Raw genomic sequence first — 24,437 nt, 5'->3', positions numbered from 1 at the left:
TGAAGAAAGATGGCAAAATAATAGGGCAAAATTAATCATAAAGCAGGTCATGAAGATTATGTTTAAAACTAACTGTATTATCTTCAGAAATTGTATTTGATACAAGAAAATGTTCACTGTAAATGCCCTCCTCAGGAATAATAGGGCACACATGCCTTGATGTTTGAAATATGAATCTTCTGTGTTGAGTTGTTTTTCTTTCTCATGTATCCAGTTAATAGCCTCTAAATCATTCAATGAATAATAAGAACCTAAAACATAAACATGCTAGAACACTTTGAAATATTAATATAGTTAATTGGATTTATGGTATCATTCTCTATGATAAAGAACTAACAGAAAGCGTTTTCCTACATTTTCATTCTTCAATTGTGCTGGAAAAGATATTTCAAAAATATCTAAATGATAGTATTTACCCATTAGCATTTTTAAGAAAGGAAAAGAAAGATAACACTCAGATAGGAATTTATGATATATAGGATTTAATTATGTTAGTAAATGGATGCACTTTCTGAATGTAAATCCATAATTAACAGTAAATGGGGCTTCATTTTCCCCATAAATCTAATTCTTCTAGTAACTAGATATTTAAGGCAAAGCATGTCTTTTAGGCTCAAAGGCTAGAAGTAAATACTTTATCATATATTTGCTATTACTTATTTGAATATTTGACCTTCTCCATAGGGACACACATTTCTCTTTCACATATTAGTAATATATTTAGCTGCTGATGATTGTTTAATGTGAAAGTAGCTCAGTCATGTCTGACTCTTTGTGACCCCTTGGGCTATATAGTCCATGGAATTCTCCAGGCCAGAATACTGAAGTGAATAGCCTTTCCCTTCTGCAGGGAATCTTCCCAGTCCGGGGATTGAACCCAGGTCTCCCACCCCACAGCTGGGTTCTTTACCAGCTGACCCACAAGAGATTGTTTACTAGATTGTTTTGGTCTGCTTGACAAAATCAACTTGTTGAAAATGATTTCTCAACTTGAATAAAGTTCAGATACCAAAGAGAATCTCATTTTTTGCATGGTAATTTTCAAATAAGTTTTGGCTTCATGCTGTATTTCTCCCTCATCAGGAACGTATTAAAAAGACACAGCAATCTCTCATGGTACATAATATAAGTCAGATCCACAGCTTGGATTGGAAGCTTTTTTTCACATTTAAAATAATGTGATTTTATTTAGAAAATGCCAGGAGACACGACTGATAATGGAAAGGTTAACTTGCTTTTACCATTCTCAGAAAGCACCCATTTTTCACCAGAGTAGGTTTGTGGATATGAATCAAGATGTGAAATTTTATATTGTTTTTGCAGCACAACTTATTATAATCAGTGCAGGTGAAAAAGTGGAAGCCCTAAGATTCCTGTTACTTTTGAGGTTTTGTTATTTGTTGTTTGGTTGTTGTTGCTTTGTTTTTTAGCCACAAGGATGATTCAACAGCATTATAACTGCCTAGGAGCAGTGAGTATGCATATATGTGTGTTGTGTATATGCATGCGTGTGTGTGTGTGTGTGTGTGTGTGTGAGTAAAAGAGTTGAGATTGGTGGATAAACTTTAATGTTTCTCTAGGTACGAGGTGTCCTGAGCCTTGGTACAAATTCTTGGTAAACCACATCAATTGACTCAGTTATGACAACTTTTCCACCCTGTATCTACCACCTTCCCCAATCATAAACATAGGTAAAAAATGTTTGACTGGGACTCTTCAGCTTGGAAAGCAATGCAACCAGAGATTAAATCTTATATTGTATGATTTAAAATTCCAAATGTCCAGTACAGTGTATCTTATATAATGAATATTAAAACATACTATACACAGTTTTAATACACAAATGTGAAGGTATATTTATCCATGAATTAAATTTTGAAGATATCTAACTGCACTATATGAATGTCTCTTTTTGTGGTGTCATACAATTAAATATATTCCTTACTGATATGATGACTGAAATATTATTTAGGATCAATTTAATCTCAGTATTTGCAATAATACCAAGTTTGATAAAGAAATAAAAAGAACATGGAGGAGTGGACAGGGTGGACAGGATTGAGAGAAGTTTCATGGGTACCATTGACAGTGTCACTGACTCACTAAAATGGGAGGTAGAAAAGAAAAGATTGATTACTTTACAACGGTGAAATGACCCTAAGTTTCTTGGCATTAATTTTATATTCAATTGGATTAATCATTTCTTAAAATCAGTTTAATTGCTTTATAAAATGTGCCATTTAATAAAGAGTAAGCCATCTTACTGATTGTATTCTGAAATTATATCAAGGACACTAAAATTGGGTAACATATAAGAATTGTAATTTATAAAATTCTTATATGAATATGTTATCAATCCATTAATTTGAGTATAGCATTAATGGAAACTCACATTGTAATTAATCAAAATAATCAGTATTTCCAAATAGGGTAAGCAGAGAACTATAGAGCATTAAATGCATAATAAGTTACCTCATTTAACCTCAAATAGCTACAAAGAGAGATAAGTAAAATAGTTATATGAAGAGAGGCATACTTTCACAAAACCATTTTATAGGTAAAAGCTCATTTTTTTTTCCATAAAAAATACAGTTAAGGATTTAGCATTTGGATTCAAGGCAGCTTTTTATTACATATTTTATTAGTACATTGATGGCTCAAAAGAAAACAAAATAATCACTAGGGAATTCTGTGGGTGATTTATAAAATGTTATTTTTGTAAGACCAGATAAATACAGCTAGTATAACTTCTGGTATTAAAAGTCATCTGAAATTTACATTTAGAATGTCTTGTTTCTTGGCAAATGTTTCAGTTACTGGATATTTTTTTCCAACTACTATATATGTCTTTAAAGATTAAAATGCAATTTCTTAGTTTTGGAATAAAGGGAGTTGGCTAAAGCTCAATGAAAGTTTAGAGGAAAAATCTCTAGTGTCTTTCCATTTTATAATATTTTTGTGGTTATCTTTGTGAAACAAAGTTAATTTAACTTCATCTGCATTTTAGTTTGAATTATAGTGAATCTGATATCAAATAGAAACTATATTTTTGGTGTTAAAGACAGTATTATTATACTTTTCCTTTACTGGAAATATATTAATGTAGTCAATATTTTTTATCTCCACTTATTCTGTTGAAAGTGTTCATAATATTTCTCTTATACATTTCACCTAAAATAGAAATTATAGATTTGCAAAGTTTGTGATAAAATTTTTCCTACTAGCATTTGAGTTACTTTTTCTGGATCGGATGGTAATGACATCCGTGCTTTTCTATTTGTCATGTAAACTTAAAACATTTTCCCGAAGAAAAGTCAAATATCACAAAGTAGAATAAGTACGAGGGCTTCGCAGGTGATGCAGTGGTAAAGAATCTGCCTGCCAATGCAGGAGACGCTGCGACCTGGGTTCATCCCTGGGTCAGGCAGACCCCTTGGAGGAAGAAACGGCAACTGCTCCAGTATTCTTGCCTGGAAAATTCTGTGGACAGAGGAGCCTGGCAGGCTACAGTCCATGAGGCTGCAGTCAGACATGACGGAGCAACTGAGGACACAGTTTAAAATCATGTTACATCTTATTGTCCAAGTGACAATGCTGTTTCAGGGGCATCCTTTTTTTTTTTCTTTTTTTTTTAAGATTCAAGAATGAGGATTATCTGCCCAGTTCAGGATGTTTTCTGGCCCTTCATTTCACCAAGAGGGGCTGAGTTTCAAATTCAAGTTAAAGTATCTATCAGGTACCCAAACACCCTCTGAGCAACCAATCCGAGACGGTTTCCAGTGCCTGGCTGATGGTAGAGATGGGACTCCATCTCCTTAGGCTGGACTTTCAGGCTGTGATAAAAGTTAAATTTCAAGGTAAGAGAACAGGAAATAATCTTTAGCTTGATTCATCAGCTTTCACCACTGAGACATATGCTATTTGGTTCTCCATTTGTGCTCGGGCAAGAACACTGGAGTGGACTGCCATTTCCTACTCCAGGGGATCTTCCCAACTCAGGGATCGAACCCGTGTCTCTTACACCTACCTGAATTGGCAGGCAGGTTCTTTACCACTAGTGCCACCTATACAGAATGCAGAAGTCAAGAATACTTCCTCTGTAATGATATATATTCACATACCAAGCCACTTAATGTATCTATAACCACTAATAACCTGATTCTTTACACATCATCCTAACTTTATTATACTAGGTTTCCTGGTCAATTCAGCCATGTTTATCCACTTATTTATGTGGCCACATGGAAGTAATCATTAGGCATCACCAGACCTTTACCAAATTAATTCCCTTCATACCATTTTCCTCTGCTATCAGTTTACTATAATGTTTTCAGTTCTTTGTGACAAGGTTTATTTTCTAGAACTATCTATTTGACCATTCAGTTGTGCATCTTTTACAAACGTCAACTGGTATCTTTTTAATTTTGTAATGCTACTCTGATGAGAATAGTTTGCCTTCATGTAATTTCTGTAGTCTCCTGGTTGATTGTTCTGACATCACACCTCTCCACCAGTGTATCTGTCCTGGTTTATAACACAACTATTTAAAAATGAAAGTTCTCACCTTTTCCTTTGGGATTTTGCTGCAGTAGCTTTCCTTTCTAATATAAACTGAGGTCCCTCTACCCTTTAAACAGGTCATCAGTATTGTCATCTCCTTCATTTTTAGCAAACATATGTGAAAGAAAACAGTTTCAACATCATCCATACCTTGTGAGTCCTTATTATGAATTTTTTTAAACAACCCAACTGTCTCGCTGTATTTTATATTATCTGAGAAGCTCCGGATTATAAATCTGTTGCTTCACCATTTAATAGTTATGCCAGTTATTCAAATTCACTATGTCTCAAAGCACGAGTTTTCCTTTTCTTGAAATCTATAGACTTTTGTCATTCTGTTTGAATACAGATTTCCTGAGATAGTACAGTGTTATTGAAAAAAGGAGATAGAGGCTAAAGTGGAGAAAAAGAGAAAACTGAGTTCCAATTTATACTATATTGTATTACCAGTTTATACTACACTGTGAAAGTCACTCAGTCCTGTCTGACTCTTTGCAAACCCATGGACTATACAGTCCATGGAATTCTCCAAGTCAGAATATTGGAGTGGGTAGTTGTTCTCTTCTCCAGGGTATCTTCCCAACCCAGGGATTGAACCCAGGTCTCCCACATTGCACACAGATTCTTTATCAGCTGAGCCATTCATTTATAACTTTATAAATTGTTAAAAATAAAGCCCACATGTATTTACCAATTCAGAAATGTCTGTGATATATATACTCACATGAGTCAGGCAGTGATTACTAATTTTAATATTACTTTCATATTTTAATTCCTTAATTTACAGTTAAAAGCATTCTTACCAGATTCAAGATTTTTGTCAATTTTTTTTTGCAGTTGATAAAAGGTAGAACATTCTTATACAGTCTCTCTTCAATTTTAATAACATTACTTCTGTATCATCACTCATATGTGTTTTTATCCATGGGCTTCCAAAATGAATGCTTTTCAAACTGAAAAATATTAAACTTAGATGAACATACTGTATCCTTTTATTCACTCAATAACTGTGTATCTAATTCTTACCATGCAAAGTTTGAGGGCTTCCCGGGTGACTCAGCAAGAGACCTGGGTTCAGTCCTTGGGTTGGGAAGATTCCCTGGAGAAGGGAACAGCTATCCACAACAGTATTCTGACCTGGAGAATTTCATGGACTATATCTCCCATGGGGTTGCAAAGAATCAGACATGATTGAGCGACTTTCACCTTCATTTTCAATTTTTTTTTCATGAAAGGTTTGAAGTGTTAGGATACAGTAGTGAAAAAGAAAGTCAAAGTCCTCTTGCAATTTAACTTGTAGTAGAAAGCAGTGGGCAAATGATATTCAATCAATGTAGTATACATTGATAAATACTAAATGCTATGATGAATATAAGGCAACATAAGCACATCGTGATGGATCAGGATACAGATCTATTTATACAAAGATTTGGGAAGACTTCTTGAATAAATTGATATGTGAGCAGATATGTAACTTAAGTGAGGAAATGAGTCATATCCAAAATTAACAGACAGCATCTGGGAGAGCAAATACCCGGTGCAAAGGCATAGATGTGAGAGCTCAGAGCTCATCAGTCATCGTGGCTGGAGGACAGTAAGAAAGGGAGGAGAGATGCAGGAGTGGTCAAAGGTGGAGAATTCTAATAACAGAGCAGGTAAGACTTCTAAGGTCATGGTAATGACCTTGGAATATTTTGCAAGATTCATCTAAGATGGGAAGTCACTGCAGGGCATTGAGCAAAGCAGCAATGTTGTATGACCTGTCCTTGAAAAGCATGTCTGTCCTTTCTGAAGGAAGAATACAAAACAAGAAGACAAGTCTGAAAACGGGAGAACTTGGTAGGAGAATAATGTAATAGAACTGAACGTATGGTGAGCATAGAGCTTGTTGCTGAGTGTGGTAAACTCTTGGATCTGCTTTGATGATAATGTCACAATAGCTTGATAGGACGAATGTGGGAATAAAAGAAAATGTCAAGTATAGCTCTGCAACTTAGCGTAATTTTGTTGAGATGAGAAATACAGAAGGAAGAGATGATGATTTGGGGAAGAGAATCAAGGGTAGATTTGGAAATCCTAAAATGTGACTTTTTTTCATACCTCAGCTTCTTTATTAGAGTTGTAAATTTCTGCTTAGATGTCTTGTTTTTCACTTAATTACAATTTACTTATAATTTGATACTATTATAAATGGAATGACCTTAATGTATTTTCTAAATGGTCATTTTGGAATAATTTATTTGTTTTATAGAGAAATCTTTTATTCAGCAGCCCTGCCAAATTCTCTTCTTTAAAAAAATAATAAAGATGTAAAAGGTTACTTTCCATTTACAGTTACAGCAAAACATTGCCTGTGTTCCCCACGTTGTACAATACATCCTTAAGCTTATCTTATACTCAACAATTTGTACTCCTCCTCCCCATCCCCCACTGGTAACCACTAGTTTGTTCTCTATTGTTGTTCACATGTTAAGTTGTGTCCAACTCTTTTGCGACCTCATGGACTGTAGCCTACCAACTGCTCTGTCCATGGGAGATCCCAGGCAAGAATACTGGAGTGGGTTGTCATTTTCTTCTCCTGGGCATTTTCCTGACCCAGGGATCAAACCTACATCTCCTGCATCACAGGAGTTTGTTCTCTATAGTAAGATGTACATTTTTGTAGTAATCCAAATGAGCATGTCTAGTGGCCAGGTTAAGAATGGAAAAATGAAAATTAAAAGAATATACTTGGAGTTAAATCACCTAGAGGGAAAACACAAACAGAGAAGAGAAAGGGTCTAAAGACTAAGCCTTGTGGCATTTGAAAATTCAGAATGTGGTAAAAGTGGGATTTGACAAATACTCTGCCCTTTATCAAGCTTTATTAAGGTCCCTGTCCTTTTGTTGGTCGGTCCAGCCTAGTCTTAACAAGAGTCCTGCTAGGTCATTAGTTGGAATACACCCATCCTTGACTTCCAATCACTCTTGGTGCCTGGTTAAGTTTTTTTTTTTTTTAATCATCTCCTCACCTTTTATTTATAAATCCTTGATCTATTAAAACAATTTTGCAATTATGTCTCTAATGTGGATGTCTTCTTTTAGTAATTTTCCATCCACTGATGTCCTCACTCTGTTGTCTACAACACCCCAGCTGTCTTTGATGTGTTCAGAGTTTAGTGCTCTTTCCCCTATTGCAATAAGTCTAGCCTTCTGTAAAATCTTTCCATCATAAAAAAAAAAGTATCAGAGTAATTTTTTTCTATAACTGATTCAGCAAGACAATGTAAAAGATGAAAGAATTCATGAAGCTGAAAGAAAATCTCAGGGAAAGTGAGGCTCCGGAGAGTGATGTTCTAGAAACTAAATTAAGAAAGCACTTCAGACAGTAAGGTGATTGCTTTTTGCCCTATGATGCTATTAGAGGAAGAAAATGACCAAGACCTGGGCTTGCCAAGTGGTTCAGTGGTAAAGAATCAGCCTGCTAATGCAGGAGACCCCAGAGACACAGGTTCGAACCTTGGGTCAGGAATATCCACTGGGGGAGGAAAAGGCAACTCACCCCAGCATTCTTGCCTGGAAAATTCCAAGAACAGAAGAGCCTGGTGGGTTATAGTCCATGGAGTTGCAAAGAGTTGGCATGACTGAGCACACACTCACAATGACCAAGACCTACTGGAATGTGAAGTTATTGGTGACCTTAAATGGAGCCCGACCTGAAGAAATAGGCATAAAATATTATTTTGAATTTGTTCCAGAGAAAATGAAAGGCGAATTGTGAAAAGAAGGTATAGATTTGTTTTTATATAGGAGGTAGCAAAAATTGGAGTAGACATAGCCTTTTATGTGAAGAGGAATGAATGTGGGGTCAAGGAAATCTTTTATCTATGGTGTTAGAGAATACTCATATCTCTGGCAGTGACTCATTGGAAAGGAATAAAATAATGATGGCAGAAAAATGGAAGACTGTTGTAAGAGTAGAACGTGTGATTAGGAGAGGGGTGATGAGATTCCACGCACAAGGGGCAGGTCGATATTGTACTTAGAGAGGAGCATGACAGGTCTCCTGAAAGGGAAAGGCACATGCGTCCATGCAAGCAAACAGTCTAGATGCATTACTGGGAGAGACTGCAATAGTTCTTAAGAATGTTTCCTATTTTCTAGAAAATAGCAGGGTCATCAGCTGCGAGGACTGCATTAGAATTTTGACAAGTGTAGAAGAGTACTTATCTTCTTTGTGAGAGAGAGGAAAGGGATTAGGGAAATCTACTTGGACTTCAGGTAACACTAATGGTCCACTTCAGGGAGATGCTTGTGAATTTAAAATAAGAAGAGTTACCATGACCTAGTGTCTTTTTCTCTAATCATATTTAGTGTTTTAGACATAAATGCAGGGGTGTTATATAGAACAAGAATCAGGGTTTTGCCAGTTTAGTACAATGGAGGAATGAGGAAGCCAAAGGCTCATAAACACCCTGTGCTTAACAGCTTACATATGGCAATACCTTCATATCTATCAATTAATCTGAGAACCATTATCTGTCTTAAAAATGGAGAGGCTAATTGTATCATAAAATGGAAAAAATGAAGGGACATAAAAGTAGACATTTTAAAGTATCAGTAGTAGAAGTGCAACCAGATTAGGAAACTGATCATGTCCTTTAACCTCATAATCTCTGCATCTTTTAAGCCAGTTTTGTAAGATAAAAACTTTAGAGCCTAATACCAGATCCTCAAGGTGTTTGCTTATAAACTGAAAATCCTTTTGTTCAATACAACTTGAGATGCGCAGACATACCATTCGAGGTGTGGACATCCATCGGGAAGCAGGAGCCCCTGCTCTCTAGCGCTCGTTAATTATTCATCATGACGAAAGATCTCTGCCAGAAGGCTGCGCCTCATCTTTGATCTTTTCACCTCGGCCAGGGTTAACCCAGCACTTTTCGTTCTCTTGTCTTAAGGGTTTCTGTTTTCCCTTTCAAAAAAAGAAAAAGACATGCAGACTCACTTTCTGTCAAATGAGAAAAGAGAATTGCCGCAGGGCTTTGAGAAATTACTCCAACTCTGAAATTTTGGCAGAAACAAATTAGAAATTTCTCTGTAAGATGGTACACTGAGGACTTCTGCTTCCTTCCAAGACAGAGTCTGGACACGTTCACCTTGAGGACAAAGTCGGCTTCGTGAGTCTCCTTCCATGGCTGAGGGAAGAAAGTTTAGAAAGAAAATGAATGGAGAATGTATACCTATTAGTAATTAGGACATTTAAATAGAGGTGGCCAAACCAGAAAATAAGTATTTTCCATTGAACCTTTTACAATTCAAAGTGTGTCCCTTTCTCCAAATTCCTATATTGGGATCCTAACACCTCCCTACACCCCCTCTCAGGTATTGACACCAAGCAGGGTTCTTGGCTATCCCCAATCAATAGAAATTGATTAGAGGACAGACAAGAAAGTCAGCAAGGGATTTACTGGGGCTCCTGCACCAGTTGCAGGAAGGAGTGAAAACTAGTAACAGTTCCCTTACTTGTTCCCTGAGCAAAGAGACAGGGGCGCTTGTACCTTATATGGGGTGAGGTTAGCGGTGTTGGGGCTTCCCCTGTGGCTCAGCTGGTAAAGAATCCACCTGCATTGCAGGAGACCTGGGTTTGATCCCTGGGTTGGGAAGATCTCCTGGAGAAGGGAAAGGCTACCCACTCCAGTATTCTGACCTGGAGAATTCCATGGACTGTACAGTCCATGGGGTCTCAAAGAGTCAGACACAACTGAGAGACTTTCACTTCACCTCACTTCTCGGGGTGTGTCCAGGGGTTGGGCTGGAGAAGCAGCTTAGGTGCTTCCCCCACCCCTCGGGTGGTATCGCATGCAGGGGGCATGTGCAGTACCTGCTTTTGCTCCCGACACACAATTTTTGCTCCTGGCTCTTCATAAATCGCATTTCGGTTTATTTTTTTTTTTGGTATATTTTGATCCAGATTTGCTTCAACTGTGCATGCACACAGTTATTTTTAGCTCCATATAGTTTGTATTCTGTAGCTCGAGAAGTGGTGTGTCCAGGTACAAGCCTTGCAGCCTTGCAACAAAGAGTCCTAGGTCCCAGATTTATTACCTCACAATGTGACCTTGTGTGGAGATGGGGCCTTAAAAGAGAGAATCAGGTTAAAGAGAGGTCATTTGGATGGGCCCCAACCCAGTATCGCTTGGGTACTTATGAGAAGAGGACGTTTGGATACAGACACAGAGGGTTAATTTAAAATGGCTTAGGGAGAAGACAACTGTCTGATGTTGGTTGGGGTGCTGGGGGAACTGGAACAGGACCTTAGGTCACAGTTCTCAAAAGGAACACTGTTGACACCTTTGACACCTTGACTTTGGACCTGTAGCCTCCAGAACTCTGAGACAACAAGTATCTGTTGTTTAAGCCTCCCCATTCACAGTGCTTTTGTTATGGCAGTCATAGTAAACTAACAAAAAGAACCATTAATTTTCAGTTGAAAAATAATTTTTTGCTTTCTATTTCATGCTGGATGTAATTTGAGGTGTAAAATCACATGGCAATTCAGAGTAGTGGGTATACCTATCTGTATGATGCTGACAAGAGTTCTAGTCCATTACCCTCAAAAGATTTTGTTTCCTCTTAAGTTAGGGATCAAGAATGAGAACATTAAGTATGCTAGGTAAACTTCAACCTCAGGCAATTTAGCAAAACTGTAATTTATTAGAAGTTGTATCAATAATGGAAACAGTTACAACATTTTCCAATGTGTGAAAGAAAGACAAAAGTGATATGTTATTTGGGAAAATTTTAATTATTTCCAATATCTTAAACGTTGCAAATATTTCACTATTTTGGAGAGCAACATAAATGTGTGTATCTGTATCAATATCTAAAACTATGTCATATATATACCTATACTTTTCTCCATTTATATGAGATACAATGGTTTATACTGGATATAATTTTATATTAGATACCAAGTTTTATCATAAATTTTGCATTAAAAAAGAAACGAGTTAAAGAAGTTCAATGAAATTTATTTAAAACTATATACATAGTACTAAAGATATCCTAGGTACCTTAAAACTATTGAGAGCTATAGAATGCCTCTTAATAAAAGTAAAATAAATTCTGTTTTCATATATCAATAAATTTAGTTATGGGAACCTGGCATATATTTCCCAGCTATTTAAAAGAACTAGACTCTTTTTCTCTGTGAGATTTTGTAGTTACTTGAAAGTCGAATGTCCATTGTTGGGATGTTGAGTCTTAATTCATAGATGAAGCAGAGCCATTTAAACTTGAATTACTGTGATGACTAAGGCTAAAGTTAGAAAATTCTAATCTGTATTTTAGAGGCCTAGAACTTCAGGCAAAGGATTGTGGTATTTTTTCCCCCAAAGCACTACAAATCATTAAAAAAAAAAATGCAAAGTTCCTAAGATTGTTCAAGGGAATAAATAGCTGTAAACCCATTAACACTTTATAAAGGTGACCCTTGTTACCTTTGATACAATAAATTGCAGAGATAAGAAAACTAGTTACAAATATGAGTTATATTTAGTCATTGATATTATTCAGATGCTATATTAGATATTATACATATTTAGACATTATATCCATGCTTTCATTTTATCCGACCAATATTAATTGAGCAACTACTATGTTCCCAGTGTTCTTACTGGTGACAATATGGTATAAAAAGGGAGACCAATTCTCTCCTCTCATTGAGCTCACTTTTCTAGTGCAGGAGAGATAAAGTGAATTTCTTAACGAAGAATTAGAACACAATATCGTGCAGGGATAAGTAAAACCAAATATAAAACATCAAGGGAGAAGGGATTCCAGCATTTACTAGAAGAAGAATTAGGTCACACAACAGGAAAAATCACTCTTTAAGAAAAGTAGAAATAGAACAAGCTTTACTAATGTGAAGGGAGAGAAGTTTAAATAAGGATTTTTCCATAATGATACCTGCTTTATAAGAGATGAGGAAAGAGCCAATGCAAGGCCAGAAAGCAATGAAAAATACAATAAAATACATCATAAAGATTTTTGAGTTTTAGGACTTCCCTGGTGGTCCAGAGGTTAAGACTCTGTACTTCCACTGCAGGGGGTTTGGGCTCGATCCCTGGTTGAGGAGTACGATCCCACATGCTGTATGATGCAGCCAAAATAAATAAATATATATTTTTTTAATTTTGATGTAATATAATTTCATTACAGAATCATTTCTATAGACTGAATGTTTGTGTTGTACTAAAATTTCTATGTGGAGTTCCTAACTACTGATATAATGATGATTGGAGGTGGAGCCTGTGGAAAGTCATTAGGTTTAAATTAGAGTATGAAAATGGAGTCCTCTAGATGGGATTAATATCATTATAAAAAGAAGAGGGCTTCCCAAGTAGCACAAATGGTAAAGAACCCACAAGACAATGCAAAAGATATGGTTTCCATCCCTGGAATGGGAAGATCCTCTGGATGAGGAAATAGCGACCCCTCCTGTATTCTTACCTGGAAAATCCCACGGACAGAGGAGCCTGTGGACTATAGTCAGAGAAACAGTCAGACAGGACTTCAAAACTGAGCCCCAAGAAAAAGAGAGATGATAGTTCATTCTCTTCAAAGAAAGGCCATGTGAGGACACAGCAAGAGGGCAGCTGTCATTTTCCAGCCTCCAGAACTATGAGAATCAGTTTTTGCTATCTAAGTCACCCAGCATATGGTACTTTGTTTTAACAGCCCAAGCTAAGACAACCATGGGATAAAGCTATAGACTATCATGGGAATTTATCATTTAGGAGGAATTTGTGAATGTTGAGTTATGCTTTAAAAAATTTCTCTCCTTTTTATTACTTAGTGTAAAATAATAACTACTCTGATATTGTTAAACAATAGAAAGGGTGTGTGCCTGCGTGCTAAGTCACTTCAGTCCTGTCATACTCTTTGAAACTCTATGGACTGTAGTCCACCAGGCTCCTCTGTCCATGGGATTCTCCAGGCAAGAATACTGGAGTGGGTTGCCATGCCCTCCTCCAGAAGATCTTCCCAACCAAGTGGTAGAAACCTGGTGTTCTGTGACTCTTGAATTTCAGGTGGACTTTTTTACTGCTGAGCCACCTGGAAAGACCATAGAAAGGCTAAATAATGTTATATATATCTAGTAAATTAATTTACTCATGTATTAATAAATCATTTGATTAAATGATTTAAAGTTCAGTGGCTTTACTTTTAAGAACTTTATGTAAATATACTCAAAACTTTATAGTTTACATGGGGATGTTTTTAGCTTATCTGTATTTTCCACCTAACATTATGCATATTATGTATTGATTTTTGCTTTCATTTTGATTGATTCAACTCATCTCTCATCTGTTCACTATTCAACAAATACTTTTAGCCATTATACACCATGCATTTGGCTAGTACTAGATGTTACTATGTATTTTCTATAAACATTATTTTTCAGTCATGTCTGACTGTGATCCCATGGACTGCAGCACACCAGGCTTCCTTGTTCTCCGCTGTCTCCTAGAGTTTGCTCAAACTCATGTGCAGTGAGTCAATGATGCCATTCAACTATCTCATCCTCTGTTACCCTTGTCTCCTCCTGTCCTCAATGTTACCCAGCATCAGGCTCTTTTCCAATGAGCTGGCTCTTTGCATCAGGTGGCCAATGTATTGGAACTTCAGCTCAGCATCAGTCCTTCCAATGAATATTCAGGATTGATTTCCTTTAGGATTGACTGGCTTGATCCTCTTGCTGTCCAAGGGACTCTCAAGAGTCTTCTCTAGCACCAGAGTTCGAAACCAACAATTCTTCAGTGCAGCCTTCTTTATGGTCCAACTCTCACATCCATACATGACTACTGGAAAACCCATAGATTTAACTATATGGACCTTTGTCAGCAAAGTGATGTTTCTGCTTTTTAATAAGCTTTCTAGGTTTGTCATAAGTTTGCTTCTAAGGAGCAGGTGTCTTCTAATTTCATGACTGCAGTACCATGTGCAGTGATTTTGGAGCCCAAGAAAATATACTTTGGTTTAAATTACTTAACCCCATATTGTGAGACTCTTTTATATTAATATGTGGTGTGCTGGGCTCCCCTGGTGGCTCAGATGGTAAAGGATCTGCCTGCAATTAAGGTGACCTGAGTTCAGTCCCTGGGTTGGGAAGATCCCCTGGAGAAGGAAATGGCTACCCGTTCCAGTATTCTTCCCTGGAGAATTCCATGTACAGAAGAGTCTTATACTTTGGCCTAAATAACTTAACCTCATATTGTGAGACTGTTTTTGAATTAACATGGTACTCTTATATATTTGCACTAACAGAATATTATACATTTGGTATAATTTTCATTGAGTAAGATCTTGAAAAAGAATTAAGAAATCAATCATTGTCTATTTAGGGTTCTGTATGAATACTGCCAATATCCTATTGAAAAGCATTGTATTTTTTATACAACCCCCCGCTCACAAACACATGCACATACACACACACAGATGCAATTATGAGAGTGACCTCTTACAGCTCATTGCTGCAAGCATTGGTTAACATGTTTTGTTAGATTTGTGGAAGAGATATTATTCATTTTTTGTCTCTTATGTTCTTTACATGTCTCTTGTTTGACCATTTTTTCTTGATTTGTTCCTAATTGTATGTTTGTAAATTATATGTCTGTGGTCTGCCTGTTCATTTACTAGAATCACAGCGATATTCTTTTTGTATTGTTTCTTCACTTAGTGATAAGTCTTGGCATCTTTACTGAAGCAAATTTTCCATAATAGATTTTGGTCAGGATTTTAAACCTCCTTACAAATTACCCAGTTAATGAAACTAACTATTTATATGGAGTGAATTGGGCTCTTTTCTGCTTTGGTGAACACTCCTGGTGGTTTTCCATGTGTTTTCTTGTATGTTGTGAGTTAATCTCCAGGGTGTGTTTTCTTCTCTGGGAGTTTTGCAGGTGTCCTGTGTTTATAAATATTCCTATGGGCAGATTTTGTTTTTAATTCTACCATGATTCAACAGATTATGTTTCTTCTAGTTCAATTTTCATGGTAATGTTTCCTAGGACTCTGATTATCACCAAAATGGGTAGCATATGATTTTTCTTTCAATGGCCACTGCCCCACCTACTGCTGGTGCAGGCTGTCTGCCACCATACCGTGTTCCAGGGTCAGGAGGATTTTTCTAGTCCCAGCTGAGGAGGCCGAAAGTCCCATCTCAACTCAAATGTGTGCAAGATGCACACTTCCAATCACGTTCCAAATGTCGGGTCCAACCTTATGTCCCAGTGTTACACTGACATTCAACACCAGCTCCTATGGGGTGTATCAGTTCCTGGTTTTAACTTCCCCTCTTCCTCCTCATGTTTCTGGCCTTGATTTCTTCTTTGTTTCTGATAACTGTTTTCTTATCTTTGGTTTTCAAGCAACTATAGATTTTTAATATTTTGATATATTATCTGACTTGTGTATTAGGGATTTTCTTGTAATAGGGCTTCCTTGGTGGTTCAGATGGTAAAGAATCTGCCTGCAATGCAGTAGACACAGGTTTGGTTCCTGAGTTTAGAAGATTTTCTAGAAAAGGGAATGGCTATTCCAGTATTCTCGCCTGGAGAATTCCATAGGTAGAGGAGCCTGGCAAGCCACAATCCATGGGTTTGCAAAGAGTCAAATACAACTCAGCGACTAAGACAACTACTACTTTTAATATCCTCAACAAATTCTTTATTTCCATCTTGCATAGTAGCTCAGACAGTGAAGCATCCACCTGTAATTCAGGAGACCTGGGTTTGATCCCTGAGTCAGGAAGATCCCCTGGAGAAGGAAATGGCAACCCACCCCAGTATTCTTGCCTGGAGAATCCCATGGACAGAGGAGCCTGGCAGGCTGCAATCCATGGGTTTACAAAGAGTCAGACACGACTGAGCGACTAACATGCACACACATAGTTTTTGAGGGTTACTATTGTCATTTCTGTTAGACCTCTAAGATTCAAAAGCTATTGTTCTTTCAGTTTTTGATAAATAGATCTTATGTTTCAGGTTTTTTTCAATGACACTTTGGTTCATCTGAAATGAATGACTATATATAATGTGAGGTAATTTGTACAATGTGGTAAGGGTTTGAATTGATTTATTTCCAATTGTTAAGAAATTTCAACAGAATTTATCAAATGCCCTTCCTTCACTTTTTTCCTGCACTATTCATATGTTTATGTGATGACTAATATATTTCTACAAAAATAGAGAAGTATATGATAAAACTATAGAGACAACTAAGATTATCTCCCAGTTAACCATAATTGAAGTAAGTAAGTGAATAAATCATATTGCAAATAGAGGTACAATAAATGAAGTGAAATATGAAATCTTCAATCACCCTCTACTTGGTGCCTTTCCAAAGGTTTATATTTGTTATCTGCAGTGAATTAAAACTATTTTCATGAAGGTAATCACCCATAGTACACACATTGTTCTGTAGTTTACTGTGCTCCCTAATCATCTTAGAATACATTTTGGCCCTTAGAAGCACAGGGCTTTTTGCCTGTTTGTTTATTTTAACCTGTGGTTGACCCATAGTCTATTTAACTGGTTGGCCTCACTTGAATACATTTCTGCTTCTCCTAATAACAAGTTAGTGATTATCCTGTACTCACTTCTCTTTATCACGGGTCAAAATAAAGCATATTTAAGTTTGCCAATTGCTCTCTAGAAAAGTTGACTCCATCCATTTAAATTATCACCAAAAGATTATGAACATTTTCTTTCTCATGTCTTTGCAATTACTGGATATTATGAAACTTCTTAACTTTCTCTCTTGTAAGTGATAAGTTCAAGCTCCATCTTTGATTTTATTTGCATTATCATATTATGAGTAATTTTTGAGCTGTCCTTTAAAAATTTGAATTTATGAGACTTAAAATTAAGCTAAATAACATTATACCACTTTTTTTGTTTTTGTTCATATTTGGCTTTTCAAAAGAAAAAGAGAAAAATTTCTTGGTTTCCCAGTGTCTTTCCAAGAAGTTTGATACTTTAAACTTGATATTAACAATTCCCTTTAGTTACTACTCTTGTTTACTTCCTACACTTGCTTTATCTAATTTTCCATTTATTGATTTGAGAATTAATCCATTTATTTATTCACAATTATTTCTTTGCCTCACTTTACATAGCAGTTATTTTATTCTTTGAAAGTCATTGTTTTATATTATTTTACTGATTTTCTAATGGACACCCCAGGAATATGTTTTTCTCTTTTATGTGCTGTAATTTTACAGCCAAATAATTTCCTCTGTTTCTATTATTATCGTAGTCACATACATCTCGTTCAGTCATTCAAATCACATGAACCAACTCAATTAAGAGAGAGCCCTAGTCTTCATGCTTCTTGGCCCACAAAATAATTGAGTAATTTGAATGCTATGTTATTGAGCTTTTAATTTATCTGATTAAATATTAATTTCAAATATAGTAATTTTTCTTTAATTGTATAAGGTTTTGTAAAGTACATAATAGCTGAAATTAAATTTTCATATTAAGCTAAAAATAATAATTATAATCATTTTAAACTGTTACATAAACTTCATTACATGCATCAAACACACCAAACAAACATAAGAGGGGTAAATAAGAAAATGTGCTTCATGGACTCATCTGATGAAGTGTTCTTTTAAAATGAAAAACTAAAAGATGACAAGTAGTTAATTTCAGTAACAAAGGATTATATATTGTACTGTGAAAATTCTTAGACACCTGAAACAGTTGGATACTACTTCTGTTGTTGAGGGTACACTTTATCCTAATACCATGATTATAGCAATAAAGTTAATGATCTCATTACAGTCCCATCAACTTTTTTATGGTGCTTCTAGATGGATGTATTTATTCAAGGTGCATGGAAGGAAACAGGCTTTAACAGATTTCTTTTAAATGATGTTTTCTGTCATTAGGGGTTTTTAAAGTTGAGATGAACAGGAAACATGATTAATTATCATTGAAATAAATTAAAAGGAGTAACAGAATGGAAACTGTTTTGCTCCTCACATTAAATACAATTTTGTGTGTACAAAGTGAGTGTCATAGAAGTATAATTGTAAACTAAAATGCATCATTAAAATATCTAAAAGGATGCATCATTTATTACATGTGAAATGGATAATATCAATTTGGGGATGGTACATTTTTCAAAATTCATAACTATTAATTATGTAACCATAATTGTATAATTGGGACTTCCCAGATAGCTCAATGGGAAACAGTCTGCCTGCCCATGTAGGAGATACAGGAGACCCAGTTTCATTCTCGAGGTTGAGATCACCTGGAGAAGGAAATGGCAATCTGCTCCAGTTTCTTGCCTGGGGAATTCCATGGACAGAAGAACCTGGTGGGCTACAGTCCACAGCGTAACAGAGGGTTGGACAGGACTGAGTACACACACACAAACACAACTGTATAATTAAATCTGAAATAGTTGGACTGTCAGCTAAAATCTATGATACATCCAAGGGTATTTATTCCTCTTTTAAAGACAGAATGAGATTTATTTAGTAAGATGTCTTTGTAAGGTGAATTGTGTCTGAAAAAAGGTTACATTGAAGTCCTAATCCAGAGTATTTATGAATGTGGCTTTATTGGAAGTAGAGCTTTTGTATATAAATTAATTAAACATGAGGTCATTATAGTGTCTTTATAAGAGAAGATAGAAACACACAGGGAAAAGACAGCCATATGACAATAGAGGCAGAAATTGGAGTGATGCATTTGTAAGCCAAGTAATTCCAAGATCTGCTAGAAAACCACCAGAAACTAATAAAAGGCAGGGAAGGATTCTTCCCTAATGATTTCAAAGAGAGCGTGGTCCTGCTGACACCTTCATTTCAGAACTATGAGACCATGCATTTGTTGTTTTCAGGCACCCATATTATGGCATTTTGTCACAGCATCCTCAGGAAACTAGTACAAGAATGGGACATTTAAATATATCCCCTGGAAATTACAAGGGACACTTTTTTGGCCAAGAAAAATAACTTGGTTTTGGATGAATTCCATTCATGCTCAAAGTTTCAGAACAGTATCCAAGGTCTCTGATAGTTTTTGTGTCATGGAAAGGACTCAGAAATTTTAGAAGATAAGTTTACCTTGGTTTGCTTTTACTTTAGAAAACATCATTTCCATGGCTCTTAAAAAAAAATGATGCTGGGAAATACTGATGGCAAAAGGAGAAGGGGCTTGCAGAGGATGAGAGAGTTAGATAGCATCACTGACTCAACAGACATGAGTTTGAACAAAGTATGGAAGATAGTGAAGGACAGGGGAGTCTGGCATGCTTCAGGACATAGGGTCACAAAGAGTCAGATACTTAGAGACTGAACAACAATAACAACAATGAAAAATCCATTAATAATTCAGTTCACATTAACCAGGTTGGGCTCCCAAACATACTCAAAACTGTTACATACCCTCTTGATCTCTTTTGCTATGATTATCATATTTGTCTTTTTACCTTGAAGCTCCAGCAAAAATCAACCATGCAGAGACTGTATTTCTAGGTGACATGCATCTTAAATTGGAGGCAATATGTCAGGATTCTACATAAATTATATCACAATTGAAACCGGTATGAGCTAATTCTTTTATATCATGAATATAACACAAATGAGATTTAGCCTTCATAGATTTCAAAGTCTTCTACAGAAATACTCTTTCCATTGAAAGACTTTTAGATGTTGAAGGAGCAGGGCATAGTTTTACCAACAAATCAATAATTATATTGGGTAACTGTTACATGTCTATCTCTGTACTGTTCAGTTTATGAACACATATTATACAATACCCCTGGAAAAGGAAATAGCAACCCATTCCAGTATCCTTGCCTGGAGAATTCCATGGACAGAAGAGCCTGGTGGGCTACAGCCCATGGAGTCACAAAGAGTCAGACATGACCGAGTGACTTACACTACTATTGCAAATACAACATGATTTCCATTCTTGAATATCCCAAATTTAGTAGCCAATTTAAAGCTAACAAATGTATGTTAGACATATTAAGAGCATCAGTGTAAGAGGCTCACAGGACCTGGTAAAACATCCCTTGAATTCTTAGATCTGTAAGCCATGGTGTGCTGGAGTTCATTTATACTGGCTCATGAGAGCTGATCATTAAATTCTCAGGAACTTTGCAGAATGGGTGTTAAACACAACCATTATTAAAAATTCATTATATACTTATAGTTATTTACATTGTACTAATTATATGAAGCTAGTAATAGAAACTCATTTGTTTCTAATATTTTACTACATTTCGCTATACATTCTCTGTGTTGGATGTTGTTTGCTTTTTTTTTTTTTTTTTTCATTTATTTTTATTAGTTGGAGGCTAATTACTTCACAACATTGCAGTGGGTTTTGTCATACATTGACATGAATTAGCCATGGAGTTACATGTATTCCCCATCCCGATCCCCCCTCCCACCTCCCTCTCCACCCGATCCCTCTGGCTCTTCCCAGTGCACCAGGCCCGAGCACTTGTCTCATGCATCCAACCTGGGCTGGTGATCTGTTTCACTATAGATAATATACATGTTGTTCTTTCAAAACATCCCACCCTCACCTTCTCCCACAGAGTCCAAAAATCTGTTCTGTACATATGTGTCTCTTTTTCTGTTTTGCATATAGGGTTATCATTACAATCTTTCTAAATTCCATATATATGTGTTAGTATGCTGTAATGTTCTTTATCTTTCTGGCTTACTTCACTCTGTATAATGGGCTCCAGTTTCGTCCATCTCATTAGAACTGATTCAAATGAATTCTTTTTAACAGCTGAGTAATATTCCATGGTGTATATCTACCACAGCTTCCTTATCCATTTGTCTGCTGATGGGCATCTAGGTTTGGATGTTGTTTTATATCTATTACTTTTTTTGTGGCAGAAATACTATATAATGGAATGCAGTTATATGTTTCTCACCAACTCTGATCAAACCTGCTGAAAGTCAAAGAACAGAAATTGGCATATATTGCTCACCAATTTTTTTTTTTTTTTCTTTTCCTAGAGAGCCAGTTGTCAGACATAAACCAGCACTTTTTAAAGTGTGCTGAACTTAACTTCCATGGACATTGTTTATTACTTCCTCTTTTTTTTCATTTAGTTCTCCCCCCTTAATTAATTACATTCTAATCACAGATCTTTATTAAAGAATACATATTCTTGTGATTCAAAAACAAATAGTTCAAAAGAATAATATACCTAATAAATTGGCATGAAATTTTTATTTAAAATTGCAATAAAAATAAAATAGACATTTTGAAGAGATTTGCCTCATTTCACAAAATAAAGGTTTAAGGATTTAAAAGTAACTTTCCAAACTCATTGTGTGTGTGCTAAGTCGCTTCAGTTGTGTCTGACTCTGTGAGACCCTATAGACCATAGCCCGCCAGGTGGACTATGAGATTCTCCAGGCAAGAATACTGGAGTGGATTGCCATCCCCCCAGGAACAGAACTTGTGACTCTTTCATCTCTTCCATTGGCAGGGGATTCTTTACCACTAGCACCATCTGGGAAACTAAACTCATTGCCAGAATTAAAACTTTATCACATCCCCAGTGTCCCTGTCTTTCTAGAGGCTCCTAGAAGCCAACTGGAAATATTGGCCTCTGGCACTGCTGTTTCATCCCACGCAATATAGGTAATTTCAACTATCCCCATGGTTTTAAACGTTATTTATGTGCTGATCATTTCCAGATTGCTATCTCTGTCTCAAACTTCTACACTGAAATCCATAAAACAATGTGTATGAATTTCTATAATTGACCTTTTCTTGTATATCCTTTAGAGCATGGTTCTCAATCTTCGGCTTTTGTTAAAATCACCTAGAATTTTTGTTAAAATTCAAATACTAGGCCATGATAGGCAGAATCTCTGACAACTAAAATCAAGGCTAATTCACATTTCCCTTCTGCCCCACCCCCATGGAATGCAAGTTTTAATGAGATAGTAGGGAATTCATGGAATACATTATGTGTTAACAACTGCATTTAGTTTACATTGAATATGCATTTAAGAATTTTTTAAAAGTAGAATTTTCATTTTTTGCTTCATATTTTACTTCTATAATAATATCTCATATTCAAACTGTTAAATGTCTTACCTACTTTGGGTTACACAACAATTTTAATTATCAAATATTCATGGATTAATGAAAATTGCAATAGCAAGGCCAATTACTATAACTTATAAGTTCACAGCAGTAAGCAAGTCTTCCAAGATTTGTAAATCAAAATTTGATAGTGAAGGCAGAATTGAATTTTCTGTGAAATAAGATAGAAATCACTGGTGGATTTGAATCAGAGAAATTCCATTATGTAATATATATTTTAAATTATTTGATCAGCCAAGTAATATGGGGCAGAAATAGAGGCAAAATAAGAAATTTTTGCAATATTCCTAGTGCAAAATCATGTAATACTAACAAAGACGGAAAAAAATGAACATAGTAAGAATATCAGTTTAGAGTTGTGGGGGGACTTCCCTGGTGGATCAGTGAACCTTGCAATGTAGGGGACATGGGTTTGATCCCTGGTCAGGGAATTAAGATTTCACATGCCACTGGGCAACTAAGCTTGCGTTGTATAGCTACTGAGCCCGCACATTCTAGACTCTGCATGATACAACTGCTGAGCCTGTGAACCACAACTAAAGCGTCTACTCAGCAATGAAATATCCCTCATGCCTCAGCTAAGACCAGATGCAGCAAATTAAAAACAAACAAACAAACTAAAGAAAACACACTTGAGTTGGTAAAATATGCTAAAATAAACAGATATGAAGGGTGAAAAAACATGCATAAATGAAATCTCTTTACATTCGACTTGAGCAACTGGATAAAGTGGGGTTGTCTTTACCAAGAGAGGACTATGAATGAGCAGACTTTCAAAGGAACTTAAATCCATATTTTTCTTTGGCCACAGTGATTTTTAGTTTTTACATATTTATTCATAAAAGGATATTAATATAAATCTAATACCTGTTGTGTGGTAAGAATATGCTACATATTTTGTGGCTCCTAACTTGGGAGGTCACTTAGCTTCGAAGAAGTAAACCATTATGCACAGTATTCTTGTAAAGTTCTTATTCATTGACTTCAGTGAGCTTTGAAAGAGGTTATTATCATTTTCAAGAGATGTTATAGAAATGGTAATTGTGAAATACTTCCAACCATTTCTGTAATTAAAAAGGAAGTTGCTAAGGATGTTTAGTTCATTCTAATTTCAAGGAGTTAGCATTATAATTTTATTGTTTCGTAATCAGGGAGTTTTGTAGGCATTTAAAAGGTAGGTGTACAAAGTCACTGAGATTGACAATGGCATGACTGTCAATAAAATAAAATTGCAATACTATCCATATTATTGAACTAAACAGAATGTGTTGGGATCCTCATGTAGCACTGATATCCCTCCATTACATCTCCATATTACTTATTGCTCATTCAAAGAGTAGGTACATATAACTGAAATAAAAAAAGTACTCTTCCTGTTTAGCCATTCTAGTAGTTTTCTTCATTAAGAGGATAAAATTGTGTTCAATGAAAAGTTAATTACAATGTCTCCAAATTGTCTCATTTGAATATAACAAATCACTTAATTTTCAAAGTTCTTTTCTAATTATATTTCTTTTATTTCATTCAAAAGTAGAGCTGTTCAGACACACAGTAAGATTTTAAGAATTTGTAGAATCCTAAGAAAAATATTATTTTTGAAAAATGCTTCTTATCCAAGTGAAATTGATAGACACTCCCACTTTTACAGTTCATAGTATCTGAGACTTTCAAAGGAAAGACTTTGAACCCTTCCAAGATCTGCATACATCTTTTGTCAAGGGAGTTAAT

At 35.8% G+C, this 24,437-nt stretch overlaps 1 protein-coding gene across 5 annotated transcripts in view; it reads left to right on the top strand.

Annotated features, from left to right (window-relative positions):
* Nucleotides 1-24,437, top strand: part of CDH12 (cadherin 12) — a 1,106,066-nt gene that overhangs the window by 386,336 nt on the left and 695,293 nt on the right. The window contains exon 1 of one of the 5 annotated variants that reach the window (XM_070476519.1): nt 6,164-6,215. The exons of the other annotated variants lie outside the window; for them this stretch is intronic. The gene's annotated coding sequence lies outside the window, so the exon portion shown is untranslated. Of the gene's footprint in view, nt 1-6,163; nt 6,216-24,437 lie in introns of those variants that run through there. 5 annotated transcript variants of the gene reach the window in all.

The sequence above is a fragment of the Odocoileus virginianus genome, chromosome 14, assembly GCF_023699985.2.
Source record: "Odocoileus virginianus isolate 20LAN1187 ecotype Illinois chromosome 14, Ovbor_1.2, whole genome shotgun sequence".
NCBI lineage: Eukaryota > Metazoa > Chordata > Mammalia > Artiodactyla > Cervidae > Odocoileus > Odocoileus virginianus.
This window is presented reverse-complemented; position numbering and strand designations above follow the sequence as displayed.